Source organism: Symphalangus syndactylus, chromosome 10 (assembly GCF_028878055.3).
Source record: "Symphalangus syndactylus isolate Jambi chromosome 10, NHGRI_mSymSyn1-v2.1_pri, whole genome shotgun sequence".
Classification (NCBI taxonomy): Eukaryota; Metazoa; Chordata; class Mammalia; order Primates; family Hylobatidae; genus Symphalangus; species Symphalangus syndactylus.
Genome location: NC_072432.2, coordinates 90944433 through 90950826, shown reverse-complemented (window position 1 = coordinate 90950826; position 6394 = coordinate 90944433).

The window sequence follows — 6394 nt, the reverse complement described above, 5'->3', positions numbered from 1 at the left end:
ACTAATTGAGGTAATTATCTGTGACTCTGGCCTGGCCAACAATGCGGCATTCACTCCTGGGACTTCGATGGGCCTGGCTCCCACTCTCGGCACCAGCCCTCCCTCCCCTCCTCTTCCAAACCCGCCAAGGGCTACGATAGGCCCTGGAGCATGTTGGGAAAGTGGACAGTGTCCCACAATGCCTCACCTCCCCGCCGGCGTCTCCCATAGCCATCACTACAGAGCTGTCTCCTGGTCCCCCTAGAGAAGGTGAGAAAAGAAGGCAGCCTCTGCCAGGGGATGGAGTTGGCTGGCAGAGCCCTCAGGCCAGAGAGGGACCTGTTTCTGAGGACTTTGGTTTTCTGGACTCTCCAACTCCTCATCTCCAGATGCGTGACAGCAGGGTCTCACAGGGTGCTTTTGCGGATCCATCCTCATGTCCCTATAGCCTCTAGGGTGTTAGGAGGCTCTAGCCTGTACGAGGCCTACTCTGGGGAGGTCCCTAAATCTACCAGCGCTGGCAGAGTGGCTGTGGATGTGATGGGAGATGCTGAGAGAGACAGCAGGAAGGGTTCTGCCAGGGGAAGAGCAAAAGGAGCCACGTCAAGAAGGAGCAGTCGAGAGTCACAGCATTCCCAGGGGTCACACTAATGTGGCCATGCAGCAACTTCGGGGAGAAACTTGGATTTGGAGGGGCAAGAGTTCCAAAGAGCGGATTTCACGTGGAGACAGCTTTCTGGATCAAGGTGGTTGGCCCTGGGGAGCAGGTGTGTGTGTAAAAGAAAGACAGAGAGAGAGATAAGAAAGGAAGATTTAGGCAGAACCAGATTGTGAACTCCCTGAGGGCAGGAACTATGTCTTTGTGTCTTGGTCACTGTTGCTTTTATGTGAGCTTAACATTGTGCCTTTCACGTAATAGGCACTGTCAAGTGAATGGATGAATACAGATGGAGCCGGTACTTGCTTTAAAACTGGGATCTGTGAGCTATTCTCTTCCACAGCTGCACTCAGGCTCCTCATTCTCTCAGGACTTGCTGGAAGGAGATGTCTATACCATCCCTGGACAGTCAGGGGTGGGCACTTCACCAGCTGTAACACGACAGACCCTGGCCGAACTCAGAGCGGTAGTTGGGATAGCGCCACCTTGTGGTGACTCTTGGGAGAGCTCCTGGAGAGACTCTGGCAAAGAAGGCAGGGTCATCTCTCAGGAGCAGGGGATCACCCCAGGCCGCAGCCATCCTTCTTCCTGTATGTCTGAACTGCATTGTTATGCCAGCGGTCCTGTGGCACAGTTTTATCATTTGTTCCTTCTTTATTCCAGCATTTTCTGAGAGCCTGCTCCACGCCAAACTTGTTGGGTATACAGAGCTAAATCACCTCCAGCAGCTCATGGTCCAGCAGGGGATTCCACAAGGTAACAAGACCAACGAGGTTACGATCAAGCCGCAGGAAAAAAATTAATCCAGGTGTAGAGGAGGCACTAGAACATTCCCAGCTCAAAAACTCCATCATTAACCTCTCCCTCAATTCCTCTCACCGAAGTGCAAATGTTTTATCTTCATTACCAAGAAACAGTCTGGGCATGGTGGCTCACAGCTGTAATCTCAGCACTTTGGGAGGCCGAGGCGGGTGGATCACTTGAGATCAGGAGTTTCAGACCAGCCTGGCCAACATGGTGAAACCCCTGTCTCTACTAAAAATACAAAAAAAAAAAATTAGCCGAGCGTTATGGCGCCCACCTGTAATCCCAGCTACTCTGGAGGTTGAGGCAGGAGAATCGCTTGAACCCAGGAAGTGGAGGTTGCGGTGAGCAGAGATCACACCACTGCACTCTAGTCTGGGTGACAGAGTGAGACTCCATCTAAAAAAAAAAAAAAAAAAAAAACACCCAAAAAACAAACAAACAAAAAAACAAGAAATACTTCAAGTTCTGGCTCCCACACATCTTTCTAGGATTCACACTTCTGCCCCTCTGCATTCCCTAATGCCTCTGTTCCCTGTGAAAGCCACATATTTTCCCACCTCTCTGCATTTTCCCACATCCTAGAATGTCCCCCTTCCCTGTCTCCCACTGTTGAAACCCATCTCAGATGTTCCTTCCTCCATGAAGACTCTTCTGATTTCCCTTGGTAGAGTGGTCTTGCCTGTTCCAGCTCCTGAAGCACCATGTTGGTTTGGGCTTTCATCAGCAACACATACTGGGTGTCCCATTGGTGGTTGTCTGTGTATATTACTCATCCTCCTACTAGGCTAGCCCTCGCAGCACTGACCTGGGAATATCATATGCCTTTGTTAAATGGTGAATAGATGGATACATGAATAAATGGATGCATGGACAGAGGAATAAATTGATGGAAGTATAAATGGGGCTGGGCACGGTGGCTCATGCCTGTAATCCCAGCACTTTGGGAGGCCAAGGCAGGCGGATCTCCTGAGATCAGGAGTTCGAGACCAGCCTGGCCAACATGGTGAAACCCTGTCTCTACTAAAAATACAAAAATTAGCCAGGCGTGTTGGTGGGCATCTGTAATCCCAGCTACTCAAGAGGCTGAGGCACGAGAATCGCTAGAACCCAGGAGGCGGAGGCTGTAGTGAGCAGAGATCTCACCAATGCACTCCAGCTTGAGCGACAGAGTGAGATTCTGTCTTAAAGAAGAAAAAAAGGTAAAAATGGCCAGATAGATGACAAATAGGTTGGTGGATGGGTAGATAAGTGGATGTGGAATGTATAGATGGATGGGTGGGTGGATGGATGAATAGATGGATGAATGGAAAATCTATTCATAAAAGACTCACAAAAGGCTATGTAGGCTGAGTGCAGTGGCTTACACCCATAATCCCAACATTTGGGGAGGCCAGGATGGGAGAATCGTTTGAGCCCAGGAGTTTGAGGTCAGCCTGGGCAACATAGGGAGACCCTGTCTCCACCAAAAAAAAAAAAAAAAAAAAAATTAACCAGGCATGGTTACACGTACCTGTGGTTCCTGCTATTCAGGAGGTTGAGGTGGAAGGATCACTTTTGCCGGGGAGGCTGAGGCTGCAGTAAGTTGTAATCATGCCACTGCACTCCAGCCTGGGTGACATTGCAACATCCTGTCTCAGAAAAAGAAAAAAGAAAAAGAAAATGGCCAGATGTGGTGGCCCATGCCTGCAATCCCAGGACTTTGGAAGGGTGAGGCAGGTAGATCGCTTGAGGTCAGGAGTTCGAGACCAGCCTGGCCAACACGGTGAAACCCTGTCTCTACTAAAAATACAAAAATTAGCTGGGTGTGGTGGTGTGCGGCTGTAATCCCATCCACTCGGGAGGCTGAGGCAGAAGAATTATTTGAACCCGGGAGGTGGAGGTTGAAGTGAGCTGAGATCGCACCACTGCACTCCAGCCTGGGTGGCAGGAAAGAAAAGAAAATTTTAAAAAGCCTAGGTAGCACCAGAGGCTTCAAGGGAGGGAGCTCACCCCATGCTAGGATATGCAGAGGCAGAGGCAGTATCCAGGCCAAACTTTCCTTCACTAACATCTGCACTCTCAGCAACTTGTCTCCCAGAGGCCTAGATACATTCCACTCCCCATAAGAAGTCAGTCTGGGAGCTGCTCCTCTTTTCATCCTCCCTGGTCCCTCAGGAATGCTTTCATTAACGTATATTATGCCATCTTCCTGCACCGCAATGACTGTGGGTTTCCTCTTCCACATCTCTTTCCCTATATCATACACACCCTAGCTTGTGAGCTCCCTGAAGGGAGGAAGCATGCCTGAGTCTCTTTTGTGTCCCTAGCACCTGGCATATATGTTTAATGAGTGAGTAAACAAATGAACAACTGAGTGAGTACTGCCTCTTCCCTATAGACACATTTTACACACTTCCTGTGTCCTCATGTTCAGTTTTCTCTCCTGGCCCTCTCCTCCTCACACACATCACACTCACACTCCTGACCTTGACACTCTGAAATTCCAGAGTTATATGCTGGGGCTTGGTTTCCTTACCTATTTGTGGCTGATCTAGGGAAGTCCCAGCCCTCCCCTGAGAGTCTGAAAGAGACGGCTCTCGACTCCTCTAAAGCCATATTAACTGGGTCCCATGGAGGGCAGAAAGGGGCTTCCCTAGGAAGAAGCTCTCTATTGGGAGGGTAGCAGGATCCTGCACTAACCTGAGGTCTGCTGCCCCAAATTGACCACATCCTCCTGCGTCTGCTGTCCCTACTCCTGACCAGTGAGGCTGTCCCAAGGTAGGGGGTGGTTGTGGCCTCTGTCTCAAGGCTGGCTGGCAGACACAGCCAGATTTAGAAGTCATTTTCGCAGCAGGGAGCCTCCAGTGTCCCACCCACAGAGCCCTGGAGGGTCAGTCTGTGATATGGCTCACCAGGGGCTGGCCCCTAGACCTGGAGTCACTCCTCCCCTTCTTGTCTCTCTCCTTTTTTTCCCCAGAATTTTGGCAGCTGGTGCTGACTCTATCCTTAGGCAAAGATGGAGTAAGTTCTGGGGGAAGGGGTGTGCTGCACTGACACTCTAACCACCCAAGCACTGCCAGGGCACCATTCGCCCAGGCACTATTCACCCAGGCACAATTCACCCATTAAAAGGGCTGTCCGTACCCACCCCAGGTTTCCCTCTCCTCTCCACTGGCATCTGCTGCCTGATTCTTCTCCTCCCCTACTTTTTTTTTTTTTTTTTTTTTTGAGACAGAGTCTTGCTCTGTGGCCCAGGCTGGAGTGCAGTGGTGCGATCTTGGCTCACTGCAAACTCCGTCTCCCAGAGTCAAGTGATTCTCCTCCCTCAGCCTCCCAAGTAGCTGGGATTACAGGCATGCATCACCACACCCAGCTAATTTTTGTATTTTTAGCAGAGACGAGGTTTCACCATGTTGGTCAGGCTGGTCTCGAACTCCTGACCTCATGATCCACCCACCTCTGCCTTCCAAAGTGTTGGGATTACAGGCGTGAGCCAGCGCGCCTGGCCTTTTTTTTTTTTTTTTTAAGATGGAGTCTCGCTCTATAGCCCAGGCTGGAGTGCAGTGGTCTGATCTTGGCTCACTGCAACCTCCGCCTCTCGGGTTCAAGTGATTCTCCTGCCTCAGCCTTCCAAGTAGCTGGGACTACAGGTACCTACCACCACACCCGGCTAATTTTTGTATTTTTAGTAGAGATGGGGTTTCACCATATTGGCCAGGCTGGTCTTGAACTCCTGACATCATGATCCACCGGCCTTGGCCTCCCAAAGTGCTGGGATTACAGGCATGAGCCACCGCACCTGGCCGTTCTCCCCTACTTCTAATTCTCTCTGTCCCATCCTCCTGTTCTCATACCCCAACACTAATAAAATAGCCCTAGGGAGAAATAATAATCAGAGCTAACACTTAATCACCTACTATGTACCAGGTGTTGTTTTTTCTTTTCTTTTAATTTTTTTTCTTTTTAATTAAATAAATTTTAAAAAAAGAGAGAGAGACAGGCTCTTGCTAATTTGCCCAGGCTGGTCTCGAACTCCTGGGCTCAAGCAATCCTCCCACCTCAACCTCCCAAAATGCTGGTATTACATGGGTGAGCTACTGTGCCTGGCCAGTTGTTCTAAGTGTTTTACATATTGAATTATTTACTCCTCCCAACAACTCTAATAGAAAAGCACATTGTTACTTATTTATTTATTTATTTATAGAGACAGGGTCTTGCTCTGTTGCCCAGGCTGGAGTGCAGTGGTGTAATCATACCTCACTGCATCCTCAAACTTCTGGGCTCAAGCAATTCTCCCACCTCAGCCTCCTGAACAGATGGGACTACAGGAGAGTGCCACCACACTCAGCTAATGAAAAGCACTTTTAATAACCTCAGTTTATAACTGAGGACACCAAGGCACAGAGAGGTTGAGTAACTTGCCCAAGGTCACATAGCTAGTATGGGGTAGAAGCTCCAGAAACCATATTCTAAACACATTAGTCAAGTTGTTCGACTATGTTAGCAGTGTGGGTGAGATTTTAGAAACTGGCTTCCTGTGTGTTCAACCTCAAAGGGGCTCAGGCAGGATGGTAAAGCCCACCCTCATAGGGCCAGACCTTCCACTGTTGCATACAGCTCACCTCCTCTACCAGTCCCAGAGCCCTACAGCCCTTTGGTTGTAGAAAAATCTAGGCAGATGCTTTCATCCCTGCCCTGGTCTTTCTCAACTTTCTTTTTTGTTGTTTTTTGTTGTTGTTGTTGTTTTGTTTTTTTAAGACAGAGTCTCACTCTGTCACCCAGGCTAGAGTGCAGTGGTGCGATCTCGGCTTGCTGCAACCTCCACTTCCCAGGTTCAAGTGATTCTTGTGCCTCAACCTCCCCCATAGCTGGGATCACAGGCATGCACCACTACACCCGGCTAATTTTTGTATTTTTAATAGAGGTGGGGTTGGACCATGTTGGACAGGCTTGTCCCGGTCTCAGGTGATC